Source organism: Callorhinchus milii, unplaced genomic scaffold (assembly GCF_018977255.1).
Source record: "Callorhinchus milii isolate IMCB2004 unplaced genomic scaffold, IMCB_Cmil_1.0 Scaffold46, whole genome shotgun sequence".
Lineage (NCBI taxonomy): Eukaryota > Metazoa > Chordata > Chondrichthyes > Chimaeriformes > Callorhinchidae > Callorhinchus > Callorhinchus milii.
Genome location: NW_024704787.1, coordinates 259,066 through 277,597, shown reverse-complemented (window position 1 = coordinate 277,597; position 18,532 = coordinate 259,066). Strand labels below are relative to the sequence as shown.

Below are 18,532 nucleotides of genomic sequence, written 5' to 3'. Positions count from 1 at the left end.
CTTTTTTTTCTCCCCTTCTCTCGTCTTTTTTTTCTCTCTCTCTTCTTTCTTCTTCTTTCTTTTTTTTTAAAAAAAATAAAAAAAAATTTTTTTTTGGTTTTTTTAAAAAAATAAAAAATAAAAAGTTTGAAACCAGTCTCTCTCTCCACGGCCGACTTGCCCAAGAAAAAAAATCCTTTTTTTTTTGCTGGTGGTGGTGGTATTGGTTTTTATATATCTATATGAATCTATATATATATATATATATATATATGTATAGATTTTTTTAAAAAAATGATATTTCAATCCTGTTTCGAGAGAAAAAAAAATGTAGAATAGATCATTTTTTTTCACCAAAAAAAAACCCCCCGAACACGTATTTACTGCGGCAGCACAACACCGTGAAGCGATGCGACTGAAGAGTTAAGAGCCGTGAGAGGCTGAGCCGCTGCTGCTCTGTGTGTGTCTGTGTGTGTCTGTGGCTCAGTGCTACACTGTAACCGCACACACACTCTCTTACACTCGGGCTCACAATAGCCGACGCGGCTCCTTCTTATAAGACACGAGCCGCCGCCAGCGACCAATCGCGCAGCCCTTCTCCCTCAGTGTCCAACACCACATGACACAAAGCCCTGTGTCAGGGGTTGGGGTGAGCAAAAGGGCACTCATTCAAAAAAACACAGTCCAAGGCACTCGCTCACTCTCTCTCTCACTCGCATCACTCACTCTCACTCGCTCGGTGCAGAGGGGAGAAAACGCCCAGGCACTGCCCTGCAGCACAGTCTGCACCGTGCAGAAACCTCCCTGCCCTCACACACTCACTCACACACACTCACTCACACACAGGAATGGCCTTCATCCAAATAAGGGAACAGTCTGGCAACTCTCTGATCGATTCCCCCCCCACACTGGGAGGACATCCTGAAGTGGGCCTACGACTCCCAACGCATCCATTATCCCATTTTCCTCTTTCTATGTTATTTCCACCTCACACACACGAGACGACCTGTCAGAATTACTAAAGCTTATTGTGCTACTGCAGTGGAGTGGTTTTGCTGAATTCTGTACACACAAGCACACAGTGGGATTGTAATCATTTATCCAATGAGCCACTCTGTGGGTGAATGAAAGGGCTTACTCATAATGTGGGAGAAGCTGCAGCCCACTCTGTCCTGTCGAGGCCATCCATAAAATGTGCACATCCATTTTAGATAGACTTTGCAAACTCGACTTAAAAAGTTATCTTTCAATCTGAAAAGCTGTAAACTCCCAACTCCGGTTAAACTTTCCAGTTGAACCGCTTTGTCAGGTTGTAAGAAACGTGCTGCGACACATGGCACTTGTGTAGGAAACCATCCAATTACTTATATTAAAATGAAAAGAAATCTTCCTCCCAGGTTTACTCTTCCCACCCCACACACACACTAAAGGTGAAAGTGAAATGACTCAATGGATTTGAATTTTTATTTGAAAACTCTAATATAATCTCAATTCATTCTGCCCCCTGCTCTCTGCAACTCCATCCCAATGTTCCCTCTGCTCACCCCATTTTTAAAGCCCACTTCAAAACTTACATCTTCTATCACACTTTCGGTCATCTTTCTCACCTTTCTCACCCTCCTAAGCCCCCATCCCTCAGTTTGAAGTTCAGCCAGCTGCGTGAAGCACTTTGAGATGTCCTTTCGATGGGAAATGTGCCACCTAAATATAAATTGGTACAACCTGTGCAATCAAACACCATACCACACCAAAGCTGAGGCATGATCAATAAAATAACTATAATTTGAAATCCAATTGAGGCAAGAGCAACTGAGATCCTGTACTATTTCAGCTAAATTATAATTCCACATGGGTCAAAAATAGATACAATTCTCTTTCATCTGCAATAGGCATTTGTGATGAGCAGTCAAACCATCGTGTGAGAAAATATTTTATGGGAATTAAGCACAAAAGTACATTAACAATAATAGACACTGCCTTAAATTGATTGTCGAGAAGCCTGAGTGCAGATGGGTTTATAAACTCTGTTGGTGAATGTTACATATATATATATTATGTATAATATAATGCGACAAATCTAATGCTTTCTCTTCAGACAAAACTAGCAAAGAAATGTACATTTATGGAGTCAGTACATACCAAACCAAATGCAGATCCAGATATGGATACTAGTTAATCTCTGCATCCAACACACAGCATAGCACTGTTACTGCAGTCAGACACAGAGAGTTAAAAGGTTTTACAACGATGACTGAAGCGTAAACAAGAGAGGGCTGTTCTGGGGGAGGGAGGGAGGGAGTGGGCTGTGGCTGAATCATGTATGATGTGTCACTGTTACTGTGAGGTTCCTCAGGCAGATGGGAGTGGATTTCACGCAATACACTTTGTTTTGCTGTAGATCAAATTGAGTAAAGATGTCAATCTAGCACAAATCAGTCTAAGTTACTCCATACAGGGATGTGCAGTATGTTACAGTACTACAGAGTTTTGGGTAGCTCGACTGGCAGTAAGGAACGAATAATGAGCTGCACAGTTGCAATTTAAAGGTATGCTGTTTTCATGAAAAAAGTGTTTGGCAAACTCCCTCTTCTAGATAAGAGGGTGAAAGAGAAAAGAGCCCTGAGTCAGCACAGCTATCTCACATGCAGCTGATCTGATGATGCATCAGTGACATTGTGATCATTTCACATGTTTGTTGACAAACAAACAGAAGGTCTGCCAAAATAGCTTGTTTTTTAAAAAAAATGAAAAAAAGCATTTCCTTTCATCAATATAAAATTATCAATAGACTGAGATCATTAGGTTTTTCAGGCTTGCATGAAACAGGCAAACATAAAAACAAATAAATGCAAAGTGCTCATAATTTTGTAAATTTGGGATAAAACTCCCCCTTCTGTGGTTATGGGTTCATATCAAGATTTAAAAAACACAGGCAGGCACTCTTCTTTATATTAGCTACAATTCTGCTCTTTGCATGAATGGTTCCAGAACACAGAGGCTAAAAATAAGAGACTGGTCTCTGTAGGGTTGAGTTTATTGCTGGAGTCAGTAGGCAGGCTCCAGTCACCTAACTTTTTCAGCTTGTTGCCAAAGTTGAAAATTCAAGAAGTAACCTTGACCTTAAACTGGGGGTATGCTGCATTATTGGAAGTCCTTCAAATGAGACATTAAACTGAAATCATGTTTGCTTGTTCAGGTGGACATTAAAAAGAAATGTACTATTCAAAAAGAGTAATATTAGTACCACAGCACTATTCAATAAGAGAAGGGAGTTTCTCCTGGCGTCCTGGCCAATAATCCCCGAAATAAAATTGGTGATTCACTCCATAACTGTTTGCAAGACATTGCTGTGCACAAATTGGCTGTAGCGTTCACCCAATAAAACACAGTCACTCCGTATTTACAATATATCCTGTGAAGCTCTTTGGGATGTCCTCCTACATGAAAGGTGCTGTACCAAATGTAAGGATTTCTTTTAAACTACCACGTCCCATCAATGTCAACAGGCAAGATTGGATGTTTGGGATATATACACTCCCGAGCTGCGAAGTTTTCACACATTACATATGGATGTTCTGTCTGAGAAGACCTACTGAAAGATTGTGAAGGTGCTAAAGCAACTTCCAGAATATAGTGAGAAGAGCAAGCTCTGAGTGTTACATGACTTGTGATCTTTCATAACTCTATTGCTTATAGTACTCTGGTTCATAGACACCACCACTGCTCCACACTCAGCGGATGATAGAGGATCATATGACCACTAATGGGTCACATGAGACAAAAAAACAGAGTGCAAACAACAGTTTCAGATCTTAAACATGATTTAAGTTCTGCGATTTTCTACCCTCTAATTCATGCTGGAGGAAATATTACAAATAAATAAAGATATAGCGTATATGTAATATACAGTGACTGTGTATTTATAGGCAAACACGGCTGTCAGTTTGCGCACCCCTGCCTCAGCTGGCAATGCCACAGACTAGTGTAAAAATGTAGCCATACAGGCCATGGGACTGAGCTCTGCAAATCCAAAGGTACTAGGTTTGATCCCTCCCTAGTCTGTGCTGTTTGCTGATCTCAGCTGGAGCAGCAGCAAAGTATACTGAAATTTGTCTTAGGATCTCAGGGGGTAGAGCTAGTGTGAGGAGAAAAAACTGTCAGTCAATCACTCAGTCAGTCAGTCTGGGTTCCCACTATTGACTGCTATCCTCTCACTTGTGGGAAGAGAAGGTGCGGGGGCCATTTGGTGAGGATAGGATCTGACTAGGCTAATATGCTCCAGTGGTTGAAAGCTCTGCTAAAGTCTGCTCAACTTTCTCAAATTCCACATGAAGAACAATCTCTTGGACTCCAGAACGAAGACAGCATTCAATACCCAAACCCCTAAACCCCTTTGCTCCCGTCCGCTGTGACGTGAGCGGATTTGGGCGTCTTTTTCCCTCAAAATAATTTTTGATTCAATTCTAATCCTATATATCTAATAAGGAAGGATGGAGAATTTAAAATAAAATGTATTGATGCCACTTAAGAATATTTTATCATTCTCTTAAGAGCATCCACAAATTAAGCTGCTATGTATGTGTGTGGGACTGAAACAGGAGGCGTTTCCTCTTTGCCATTCATAATGCATCTGCGGGTACACATCTGCAGATTTTGTGTCAGCCAAACCTCAAATATGCTCCTACTTCAAGCAGTGGATGCCTTTAGGCTCGTTGGACTGCAGTGGTCTCCAGAAAACCAGACCCAGCTTCTTTAATATAATGCAGAAATAAATGCTGACCGCACAGGGTCATGTGCCACCGACTAAGACATCGCTGTGGCAGCACCTCTGCCTCCCGTTCAGTTTGTTACCTGAGACCCAAGAAGAACAGGCTTGCTTGTTGCTCTTATTTTTCTGTGTCTTATTGAATCAGCAGCAATAGCTGCAAGAAAGACCACCCTTCCCTCTTCCCTTCCCATAGTCACGATCGGGAAGCCACGTAGTCTCGACAATTTTGGTGTGTTGGCATCAGAACTGCATTCCGTTCAGCATGGGCTTCTGTCTATTTTGTCAACACAAAAGAGGAAAATATATAGTTCAAGTCCCACATCAGGATTAAGCTCAGTCTGTAAGATGGCACTCCAGTGCAGTATTGTGGGAAGCACTGCATTGTTGGAGATGCCAACCTTTGAATGAAATGTTAAACCAAACTCCCATTTGTCTGATCTTCAGTTGGATGTCAAAAGATCCCATGATACTATTTTTAAAAAATGAATTTTTCCCTATGTCCTAGGCAATGTTCTTCCATTATTGATCGTTCACCTCAAGGCCATTTGCTAGTATTGCCTACATACAATAAACATCATTGTTTTATTCTATGTCTCATAGTAAAACAGATAGAATCTTAAAAATAAACTTTCTTTTGAATGACTCTAATGGTATCTGCTATCTATTTACCCCAGATTTCAAAGTGTAGAACCTTTGCCAATCTGTCCTTACACCCATACCATCATAATCTAAATAATCCTTGCACTTGATATACTACATTTTCATGGCTGCCCAAATCTCAAAGGCAGTTGTGACTATAATTGGAGGAGAACACGGGAGCTAATTTAGCCCCAGCAATGCCCCATAAACATGAAAAGAGTTACCATTTTTTTTAAATCTGGAGATCGTTGGCCTGGAAATCAGGAGAAACTCCCTTTAACATCTATCTGTTCAGGCATCAGGACCTCCAGGTTAATGTCTCAGCTGAAGGACGGCACCTCAGGCAAAGCAACTTCTCCAGCACCACACTGGAGCCTAGAATATGAGCTCAAAGTGCCAATATGGGGCTGGAACCCAAAATCTTCAGACACACATGATTGTGCTAGCAATTGAGCCAGGCTGACACCTAAGGATTATTATTATAATACATCTTGGTACACATAACTTTGTTTTGTGTTTTGATTAACCTCATTGTTCACGTGGGCCATGCTTTCCGTCACGCTTCAGACAGAAACATAATTTGACACTAAAAATATCCTTGAACTGCTAAGATTGCCACATTCTAGTGAAGCACGGCTGTTTTAATGACTCCTAACAGTGACAACAATTATGACATAGAACATTTACATTGTAAAAATAGTCCATTTTGTAACTGATAATCTTTATACTTAGCTTACAACCCTCTACTATTACCTCCGGTATCTCAGCTTGGTTGCCATGAAGTAGGAAAGAACCACATTCTATCGGACCTTTTAAAAGGAGACTGAAATAAAACAAGTTTGGTTTGTCACACATGACGTTTGACTGTAGGAATACAGACAGACAGTATCTGCAACCTACGTCAGTGGACAGGCGGTAATGGAAAAGCTGACTGACAGCACAGTCAGACATTACACAAGACTGTTGGATGTTTCGAGCTTTTCTACATTACTGACATTCTCTTGTGTTTTAGATGGCAAAGTACAACATCGCTTACTTTGGATGAGTGGGGGCTTTCTAAAAGACACCCTAATGTCAGATGACTAGTTTATTCAAACCATTTTCAAACTGAATTTTTTTTGCAAGGGAGATACTTTAATTTTTATAGTAAGATGATAGCATACGCTTGAAAGTGAAGCAAGAAAGATTTTTCCGAAAGAGTACTGAAAGGTAAACACTGCGCACTGTGTTCGGACTGAACGTACATTGCTTCCTTACAGAGGCTTTTAGTTTTTTTAAAAAAAGACTTTGGAATGAGGATGTTAATCTATACATTTTTTTGCACTATATTATTTTGTTATGGTGGATCATATATTGGAAATCATGTGTCCAGTGATATGCACGACTCCAGTACACTACTGGGGGGAGTGCTGTGTTGTCGGTGCAGTCTTTTGCAGGAGATGTTAAACTAAAATATCCCACCTGCCTGTTTAGGTGATGATTCCGTGATACTACATCATTTGGGGAGAGAAGCAAATCTTTTTCCCCAGGGTATTAGAAAGATCAACAACTTGCATTTATACAAAATCTGCCCCTTATGGACGTAGCATCTTGAAGCTATAGAAATGTAACCATGGAAAATTTAGAGCATGGAAGAAAGCCTTTCGACCCATCGTATCTGTGCTACAAATGCTTTCAGTTCCATTTACCTACCCTTTCCCCCATAGTCCACTCCCTTTTATGCATGTACTCTATCTAGTTCCCTAGATTGTCACCTCCCGCCCGGATTATTCAAACACACTCCTCACCAGTCTCCCCAGCTCCACTATTCAAAAAATCTAACTCATTCAGAACTCTGCCTCCCGAATACTTTCCCGGACCAAACTCCGTACCCCCATATCATCAATTCTGGTCAGGTTCCACTGGCTCCCCATCACCGAACGGATCGACTTCAAGATCCTCACACTTGTGTTCAAATCCATTCACTCCCTGGCACCTCCCTACCTCTCCGACCTTCTCACTTCCCAATCTACCACCCGGCGCCTCCGCTCGACTGGCATCAGCCTCCTGCTTTCCCTCACACCCTCCGCTCCACCATTGGAGGTCGTGATTTCAGCCACTACGCCCCAAAACTGTGAAACACTCTCCTTCAATCCCTCTGCCTTGCCCCCTCTCTCCCCTCTTTCAAGTCCCACCTGAAAATCTTCCTTTTCGACTGTGCTTACAGTCACCTCCCTCCCCCACCATTACCACCCCCCACCTGCTTGGAGTCAGACTCTGCCACTTTTAAGCACTCTGAGACGCTGCCCTGCGTGGAGGGCACTATATAAGTGCAAGTTGTTGTTGTAGATTGGCCAATAACCTTCCGGATTTCCGATGTCTGGTTGTAGGATCACTGGCTGGCATATTAGAAAAAGTCATGACATTTGATTGTAATTGAAGTGCTTGAAGGTGTTTCGACATGATGAGGTGCTATAAAAGTCCTTTTCTTTCTTTCAAAATAAAACAGTTTCTCCATTTACCTTAAATCGTGCATGATAGACCACAGTTCCCGTTATACCCTATTTCATATCCTCTGCCTGGAATGTTTTTTGTGAATACATTTTTTGCCAAAAGATCAACTTAAGTGAAACATGTTAAACAGGAAACAATCCCCACGGAATGCCACACTGCAAGATAATATTCACTTCTCACTGATGGACAAAGCAGGGTACTCACACCTGAGTCTGTCGGTACCAGCACTGGTCAGTACTGGTCTATAGACACAGACTTTCCTGCCCTTGTTCAGGTTTTTTTTAATACACCCCTCCTCTTCCTCCAATTTTCTCCCCTCCTTTCCTGTAGACAATGACTCATTCTGAGTACTGTTCCACAGGTGCCACCCACTCTGTTGTACCTCGCCCACAAGGGCGTCTGCATGTGTGAACCCTTGACAGGGAGTGGCAGCAAGCTATTCAGCAGTGGGGCCGGGACCAACCCTGACCTCATGTGACATATGCCCCCCTCACACCCAGACATTCCCTTATTCAAGCATGCATCCACATTCCAGCAGGCTGGCTAATGTTTCTGTCCTTAGATCAGGGAATTTGCATTTTTATAGCAAATTATCTTGAAATATCTCTGAAGGATTTAAAAAGTAAATATTGTGCAGGTGTAGTGAATCCTATCGGCAAATGTAGCAGCAATATCCCACAAACAGCTGTAACCTTGAGAACTGTTGGCCAGGATAGCAGACACAATTTCTTTTTCCTTCAAAATAATGGCATGGATTCTTTAACATCCACCTGAACAATCATCAATTTAACATCTCATCTGAAGTGCAGGAACTAATTCAGACCAAGCACAAAAATGTTCAGTCAATTCACTTTACAGTATATTCTGTGAAGTGTTTTGAGACGTCTTGAAGGCATGATAAGGCACCATATTAAATGCAAGGATTATCATTATTATTATAACCAATGCAGACAATTTACCAACTGAATCATCAATAACTGACGATCCAATGTTAAAAGAACGTTAACTTTTGATTCTTTCGATACGTTTTTAACCTTCTTCCATTGTGGCCCCTTGTAGGTCAAATGGTGACTAGACAGCCTCCTCCAGCTGGTAGACCAGAGAAGTCTGGTTTGTGGTGTATTGCAGCATTGCTGTCAACGGGAGTGTGATGTTTTCTTGCGGGAAGTAAGATTCAGATTTGATGAGCTGAGCCGAGACTGAATGTCTCATGTCTACCTCAGAACCCAGGCAAAAAAAACAAACTACATAAGTAATCAGGGAGAAGTTCATAAAATTTAAACAACACCATGAGGTTCCCCAATGGCTCAGCTGGAAAATTCACAGCCTGATGTGCAAAGACAAAGGATTGATCCTTGGCCTTGCTGAGTTTGCTGATCTAAGCCAGAGACAGTTGCTGAGTTGAGCGTAGAGTGCTTCCCTTGAGAAAGAGGAACATTTCAGACATGGTTCCTGTTCCTCATCCTCATCATAGTCACTACACCTGATAGTAGTTACTTGTGAAGAGCTTAGAGATGCACCAACTTTATAGGCACTATATAATAATAATCCTTGCATTTGATATGGCGCTTTTCATGTCGGGAGGACGTCCCAAAGCGCTTCACAGAACACACTGTAAAGTGAATTGACTGTATATTTGTGGGCGAACGCGGCAGCCAATTGCGCACAGCAATGTCCCACAAACAGTCGTAGATTAAAAATTACCAATTTATTATTGTTTTTGGTTTTGAAGGGATTATTATTAGGCGTGTGGAGTAAGGAAACTTGCCCAAAGCGAGTGCTCTAACCACTGAGCTACAGGACTCCACAAATTTAAATCAAATGTAAGCAATATCTAGGTAATATATTGCTGTAAAACACATGTGATTGATGATCATAATAATAATCCTTGCATTTGATATAGCACTGGATAACATCACTGAGATGACTCAGTGCGCTTCATAGGGTTTACTGTGAAGTGTAGTGACTGTATTTTGTAGGTGAACCTGATATTTTGGATATTAGATTAAGGGAAGAATAGCGACTCACTGTGATGCTCACCCTCCTCCACACTCAAATTGTCAGTACTCACACACACCGTCTTAAACATGAAGAACAGGATGAGACACCAGAGGGTGGCCAGAATCTTCTCATTCTCCAGGATGGCTTCAGAAAAGGAGAGAAAATTTTTGGGGAAAAATAAACAAATGAAACTCAGAGAGATGAACAGATGACTGGTGGGAGGTGAGACTTCAACCCCCGACTCTGCCTCACTGAGAGAGTCGTGAGCAATTACAAAAACGTATGAACACAAAGTATACGTTAAAAAATTCTGGGATTTTACATTCCATTTGAGAATCTGGTGCCTCTACCTTTTTTTAAGGTGATGCATCACTCTCTGAGTAGGAGCCCATGTCGTTCCAAACTTAATGAGCATCAAGTTAGATGACTCAATAGTACTCTATGAGTCTTAGCTCTCAGGGTTTTGCTGGCTGCAAAGCAGGTCGTGGGCTGTGCCTTCAAAGGTGTCAGAGGAAAAGCAGCTGACATACTCCAATCTCCACCCACACCAGCCCACACAATGCAGCACAGCCAGCCTACTGCAGGACACAACGCCTGCATTAGGCTATGGAAACTCAGGATACAAGACCACAGTGGCCCCTGTAACGCCCCTGGCTAGCCGACCACGCAACTATTCACTGACCCCCCCCTGCCCCCCACACACACACACACCCACACTTGGTCACACTTCCCTCCTTACATCCTGTGAGTGGGCTGGCAGAGCAGCTCAGTGCTTCCCACAGCACAGCGAGAATGCAGCAACCACCCTTATCCTGGAAATGACAAGCCTGATCCTTTAAACATTCCATTCTCCTCCAGCACCGACAGAACACACTTCCTGCTAACACACTCCCTACTATGACGGGCTTTCCACTCCCAGCCACCACTTTCAAGCTGCTAAATGATTCAGAATAGGTCAATGTGGTCACATCAATTGTTAACACTTGATATCCCAAATTCTAATTTTTTTGGGGGAAAAAAGGGAAACAAAGTCATTAATTCACCAAAGGAGAGTTGATGCAGTTTGAATGTCTTTTAGAGAACCCGAGGCTGATCCAAGTAAATATTTTGTTTAATTCACAAACTTGGTCCAGTAATGGGAACAATGCTGAACATTGAGTGTTCCCTGGTAGGGAGGGGATAATATACACTATCTTGCCTTCAAATACTGGAGCTTCGAAATTCCCTAGATGCAAAATCATTGACTTCACATTTAAAAAAAACAAGAGGAGAAAATTTGAAAACTTAATGCACTTCTGGAGAGATGAGGGAGAGAGAGGGGTGTTCATTGATTTTTCCTAATTGGATCTTTACTTGTATCAGGATATTAGCAGTAACCAGGGTGCATGTTTTATCCCTTCACAAACTAACTGAACCCTCACACATTAACTAAAGCATCGCATAAATTCTGTTGCTCAGGTAACGCACGACACTTGTGGTTCATCTACTTCCAGACTTGATCCCTTGCAGAGATATTGTTCTCAAAACAGGTTACTCGTCAGCGTTTCTATAACCTAGATTTCTATGCAAGAGTCAAAACTTTCTAACATGGTAATAGGAAATGAACGGCAAGGGATCTTGTCATCGTGGCTCCTCTGTTAATATAAGATTTTCTGTCTGCTGTTCCCACCCACCAAGTCCTCTTTCACGTACCGACAGATCAATGCAGTTCCCTCCCATCAGCAAAGCCAACCATATTTAGGATGTGTCGGCTGGAAACAATTTGCATTTTTTCCACTGAATCCTCAACCACCCAAAATCAGACCATCTTAACTAATTTGTAACGGACCGCTTTTGGGGACGGTATGAATAAACTCATCCTAATTTATTAGTGGATTGAGCGAGAGTGAAACTGAAAGACAGATCGAATGATTTCTCAATACATGATAAGGCGCTATATCAAACACAAGGATTATTATTATTATTTCTTGCCCTACACTCCCCAGCAAGCTTTTATTGGAGAAAGATTGAGTTAACCCATCCCATAGACTACTGAGGATAGACCGAATGACAAATCTCTCACATGCAAAAGAAAAATGAAATATGTTTGCAGAAAGTGCAGTAATTCTTATTCTCAGTACAGGTGTGTGTAGTGGCTCTTTCAGCCTGATACAGCTCTAATCTCCCTGCCTCACACAGAGAGATATTGGTATAGATTCACTGAGTGAACATTGAAACTGACTATCACTGAGAAAGGGAAGTGAATACAGAAGGAAATAAGAGGAGGACAGAAAAGGAGAAATAAAGGAGAATGAGCTAGGATGGGGGGGAAGAGGAGATTTAACAAATCAAGGATGCAGGTGAAAGAAAACAGTTGAAGTGTCAGAGAAAAAAAATAAAAGAATGAAAATAAACACAAAGTGAAGTTCAATCTTTCAATGGCTCAATGGGTTGAGCCAATGTCTGGTGTGGAACTGAGGGATATGGATGCATATGGCCCAGAAATGTCACAAGGTTTGATCTCTGGCCTGTACTGTGTTAATTGGGGAAGTGGCAGGGACTTGAAAATTGGCCTCAACAATCCTGTATTAGGTGGGGGGGAGGAAATGGGAGAGGGAAAAATCAGCCAGAGTTCTTGCTCATGATCTGTCTGTCTCTATAACGCTTCTAGTTTCTCTCCCCCTCCCCTCCTACCCCGTGCACTTTGCTGGTACATGTAAAATGCACGTATGTGCCCTCATATAGTACATGAGCTGCCACTGCTCAAAAGCGAAGTTCTCACATAAAACACGAGTGGACAACATACAGGAGAGAGGCTAGCTTGTGGAAAAGGTCTCCTATACATGATAGCTGTAGCTCAGTGGTTAGAGAACTCGCCTCACACGCGAGAGACCTGGGTTCGATCCTGGCAGGGCAAAATGTTGCTTTTCCAGGGGTAATAATTCCTTAAAAAAAGTTGGTCACTTCAATACACCACTATTTGTGGGACACTGCTGTGCGCAATTGGCTGCCGCGTTTCACCCACAAAATATACAGTCAATTCACTTTACAGTATATGCTGTGAAGTGCTTTTTGAGACGTCTCAAAGACGTAATAAGGTGCTATATCAAATGTAAGGATTTTCCAGGGGTAATATTATTACAGAAAAAATAAAATGGAAGGTGGGAGATGAGGGTGGAGAGGAGAAAGACAATCCTCCGGATCCAAAATTTATTTATTGAAATCTGACATTTATGAAGCCATGTTTTGTAGAGGCACATAACAGTGCAGCATGTGAAGAGCAGGAAGTCTGAAATCTCGCTGCTTGGAAAGTAAAGTTTGACAAATAATTGATTAATAGTCTGAAAGGGAGAATGAGTTATAATAACTAGGTTACTTTGCTTTCATTTTCCTTATTTTTTAAAATGATCCTCCAGAATCCATTTTGGACGTTCTGGGAGCTGTGACTCCATCAGTTACACTGACACCTGACAACAGAGAAGTGAACAACATGTTCTCCAGAGACGCAGACAATGAGGTTAGGTTAACCGGTGAATGGTGGCGTGAAAGCTACTCCTGTTCAGCATTTACCTCTGAGTTGTACGTCCGGGTACAAAACTCGTTCCAGTTTTACTTAGGTCATGTACAAAAAGTGAAGTGAAACTGGGTTAAAAATATATTCAATTTCTTCATTCAAGGCTTGTATCCGAAATCTTATTGAGGTTTCCGATCTAACTTCCCTAATAAAGTGATCTTAGTGGAGCCCTCATCATTAATACCAATGGAACGGCCGCTTTCAATGAGTTACATTAATTCTGAATGGGATAGGGCTTGGTTGAGGTTCCATTCGAAATGAACTACTGTTAGTTACATTTTTGTTTCTGTTTTGATTCTTCTGAACTGTGTGGTTAGGACTCCTGGTACAATTACACACCCAAGATGCAAGCACCTAATCTTAATTCAGCCTAGTTCCCCTTCAGTTCTGATATTGCTCAATTGTTGCTCGGTCTTGCTCATGCCTCCAAGTACAGAACCTCAAAGTTTTGTTCAATCTTTTACTCTCTTTTAAATCTTTCATCTGGGCTCTGCATCTCCTCAATACTGCTCGTTCTGACACCACCCCGTCTCCAGTGCAACCAAAACCCTCATCCGTTGTCATCTTCAGGCTCAACGTTTCCAATGCCCTACTCGCTGGTCTCCCAACTGTATCTTCCACAAGATCCAGTTCAGTCAGAACTCCACAGCCTGAACTCAGTTTCACAAGTCCATCACCCCATCTTCGCCTGGCTCTCTATCCCCCAGCAAATCGAATAATATCCGCCTCACCTTCAAATGCCAACACAGTCTTGCTCAATTCTGTGACCTTGTGCAACTTTACTCCCACGCACAACCCCTCTGCTGCATGAACTCTGACTAACTTTATGCCCTCAACTACCATTGCACAGTAAGCTTTCAGTCACTTTGCCTCTTCTCTTTGGAACTCTTCCAAGTTCTGTCCAGCTCGCTCCCTTCCTCCCCAATTTGAAAACCCGCCTAGAAACCTTCAATCTCGCTTTCAGCAATCATTCCCACTCCACCTTTGTAAAACACTTTGAGATGTTCTCCTACAGGAAGAATTGGTAGCACATCATGATAACCATCACAAGGAACACGTTACAAAATGCCACTAGATATAATATATTTATTGGGTTTGACGTGCAATATTAAAATATATTAATAGTTCTTAGTGAATGGGCTTCAATAAGTAGAGAAATACCATTCAGTCACAGATCTGAAAGTGTTCAATCTCCCAAAGAAGTGAATTTCACAAACTTGCTTGGCCACTTAAACATTACACAAGGTGAAGGAATTGGGATGAATGGAATTCCACAACCCAGAAACACAAAATAAAGAGTAACCAGAAAGGCTGGGGAAAGGTAATGTGGTGCAGATCTCAGGCAGCATCCTGCTAGGCTGTGAACTCAAGTTGATATCTTTTTTAGGATTCTGTCAGTCAATTTGACACAGCAACAAGGCCAGTACACCCCACAGTGCAAAACTTAAATGCCTAGAGTGAAACACATACAAAAAGTTACTGCAGCAGTTTCCATTGGCCAGTTACTTCCCAGAATTTTGGAGTGTGATTTTGGAGTTTATTGGCTCAAAGACAAAATAGTGAAGCACTGAATGTATCTATCAACTTTCTGACAAGTAATTTTGCCTAATTTTATGCAAAATTATCTCCTGTCTCGTGTAATGTGGGAGAGTGAGAGGAGGAGTGAGAGGCATGATAATCTGTTCAGGATTAGTCACCAACTGTGACCAGAATTTCAGAAAGACTTTGTTTGTTGGGTGCTGGACAGCCCTGAGAGTGTAGTGGAGAGAGCTGCAGCTTACGGACTAGGGGTTCCCTGCTTCGAATTCCGATCTGCGCTGCATTTGCTGATCTCATGGGGAAACTAAATTCGTCCCCTGCTTTCCCAGGGTCAGGGAGGAAACAAACAGACAGGGCTTCCTGCTTGCATTCCCTCCACAGCACCCTATATGCTTGTGTGGCAGCCGAGCGGGGAGAGGTCAGCTAAACTGTGATGCCCTCTGCAATGCTTGCCGACATTCATAGGCACACGAACAATGGCCACTTGAGCAGGGGTTCCAGAGGGCAGCCAGCGCTGGTGTAAGAGCGTCTCAGCAAGAGGAGACCAGACCAGGAGCAGAGAAGTTTGGAGAAAATTAGAAAAATAATTGGACACAATTTTTTTGGAGAAACATATTTGTTAGGTTTTAATAGAGAAGGCAGAGGTGTTGTGACTCTGTGATTCTGTGAACTCTCTGGTGTGGATATTGAGCCACACACGTCTGAAAGATTATAGATTTCTTCTCTGGTTTGTGCAGACCTGAGCTAAGGTGCTGCTGAGTCCTCAGTTTCCAAAGGCAGAATCAAGCCAGGGACAAAATAATTTTCAAAGCAAACAAGGAAACCCCACACAGTAACAACGCAGCAATAATAAAATTGAATGCTTTAACTGAACTGAGAGTATTAAGTATTTAGCAACAAGTAGGGGAAAACGTTCTGGCACAGACGGCCACTGTACTGCACAAACCAGGAACCTTCCATAGATACCTTTGAAATGCATTGCCTTTGGCTGGCTGGAAGGTTTTCCTGCAGACCAATGAATTAGTCAGCTATTCAGTGGCATTTATTTTGAAGCACCATAAAAAGTGTCAGCAACAATGAGAAAGTGTTCAGTGGGTAATCCTTCAATTAGAGCAACCATTTCACCTTGGACCAAGTCAGCTGTGATCTGAAGAGTTCTCCAGTGTATCAGGATTCCCATATCCCTTTCCTTTGAAATGTTGTACTTTTATATTCCTCCAGGGAGCGCTTGTATGAAGCAGCATTAGTGGCTGAAGTTACAGCACAGTCTGCCTATTGGATTGACTTGTCCTAGATGCAGCAGTACAGGATGAACCAGGGAATACCAAGAAGATAGCGCTCAGTAAACTAGTGCAATAGATATGAGTATTCCAGTACAGCATGGGGAACACTGTTGCATCCAGACAATGGGCCCATGTGAAAGCAAAATAATTTGCTAGCTGACTAATCTGTCCCTCAGTCAAGATTCAACTTCGCTTCATCACAGAAATCCTATATATATATATATACATATAATATATGTGTATTATGTATATATAAACTCATAGACTGCTCGGGAATGTTTACTTGCACAGAAAATGCTGTCAACCTCCTGTTGTCATATACTTTTCTAGATAGAGAAAATCAGCCATTTTCATTTGCATGTTTGGCTCATCCATTATTTTTATGCCTGATATTTCGCACAATTTTAGTCTTAAGACCTTTATCTTAGAATTCAAGATTGTGCCGAAAATTTGATAAATTCTTGAATTCTCTCTTAATTTATAAAGAACTACAGAGAAACAGTTTTCAAATTAAGGTTAAATTCAAGCATTTTCCAAAATTCTCCATGAACTTAAATTTTAAGATATTTGTCTCAACCCTTAGATTTGTGGACATACACATATTAACCAAATACATGCGGCAAGGCAACGAGAGATGGCTAGAATAATTTTTTTAAAAATTAGACTTTTTTAAAAATTGTTGCAATAAACACCATCCTACACATAAAATGAAATTCTACTGTCAGATTTGCTCATGTGCAGGAAGCTTCACTGATATCACTTCCTTGGCGTCAAGTGCAGCAAATGATGTCAACAGCAACCTTTTTATTTAGCAGAATAAACCTGGCCTGGTCTGAACTGAAAGCTAACTGAACTTCTGGTAACAATGGATCTACGGAACATCCACATTAAAAGTGAACCCCCACTCAAACTAGGCATTTAGTATAATTGGGTTGCCCTGCAATAAATAACAATAATCGTTTCCTATATTATCTAATTATCTCAAAGGTCTTCAAGGTAATTGCTGTCAATTTGCGTACAGGAATATTCCATAAACAGCCATGAAGTGAATGAACAATTTATCTGGAGCATCACTGGCTCAGACACCGGAAGAAACTATCTATCTTTTTTCAAATAGTTTCAATTAATGTCCGCCGATATAGACAGACTCAGTTTTTCATCACATCCAAAGGACGACTCCTCCCTCAGGACTACCCTGGAGTGTCAGCTCGAAGTGCGAGTGTGGAGCTTCAACCCACAATCTTCTGACTCAGAGACGAGGGTGCTACCAAGTGAACCGAGCTGACAATTACTGAATTAATGATAATTCACATGAAATTCAAGATGCGTCTTGCATAACTGAAGAAAAAAATGCATAATACCATTTCAAAGTAAAACCAATAGAGATGAGAGGATTTCAGAAGTACCATTGCACTGGAAATAATTACAGGGTATTAGACACCAACGTCTTTAGGGTTGATAACATGCGGTTGACAAATACTGTACTCTTATTATGCAGCAGAAAGAGATGACTTTACAAATTGCTGTCAAACGACTCCGAGGCTCCCCCCCCACCCCAGCCCCCCCAAACAGTCCCTATGGTTTTATATTATTTTCAAGACACTGATGCCAATGCAGGTTATGGGTAGGCACATTGATCAGTTAAACAACCTGGTCTGACACCTCAATACACAAGTTAATTTCCATAAATTACATTCAAACCTAATTCTCACAATCAATTTGGCCACAAGTTTCAAGGTTATACCCTGCACAAGTACACCCAACCAGACGACTACACTGATAATTTGTTTTGAGGCAGAAAATCTATAAAAGGCAAGAGCATTTCATCCTGCCACTTGCAAACATATTAAAGCTCAACGGATTTAATTACTATGATACAAAGCACATTCAGAAGGAGATGCACAGACATCAAGCGGTACAGAACGCAAACCGCAAGAGCATTGAAACTTAAAAGAAATGAATCACTGCAGATCTCTGCTCCTACCTGCAGCATTCAGGGTCTTCACAGTAAGTGCTGTATGTGACTAGTCAACATCGTATGATCACCTGACTACTGCCTGAAAAATCAGCTGACCAGCAGCCCTGGCTTGCTTCAGCTAAACAGCTTGTTTCCATAGAGCTCTATCATGTGAGCTGTGACAGCACCAGCTGTCATTTCCAGCAAAGAAAATAGGCCCCCACACTCACATCTCCTTTCTTCTCACTCTCTAATGGACATAGCATTGCTCACCGAGGGAAGTCACAGCTTAAAACACAAGAGCCTTTTTGCGCCTTGGG

General features: G+C 41.7%; 1 long non-coding RNA gene across 1 annotated transcript; it reads right to left on the bottom strand.

The window, feature by feature from the left end:
• Positions 1–34: 34 nt before the first annotated feature.
• On the bottom strand, positions 35–18,304 carry LOC121851524. The gene is made up of 3 exons (XR_006085907.1): positions 18,240–18,304; positions 4,831–5,021; positions 35–58 (listed from the first exon to the last, which is right to left on the bottom strand). It is a non-coding gene; the product is annotated as an uncharacterized LOC121851524 (long non-coding RNA).
• Between the last annotated feature and the right edge of the window lie 228 nt (positions 18,305–18,532).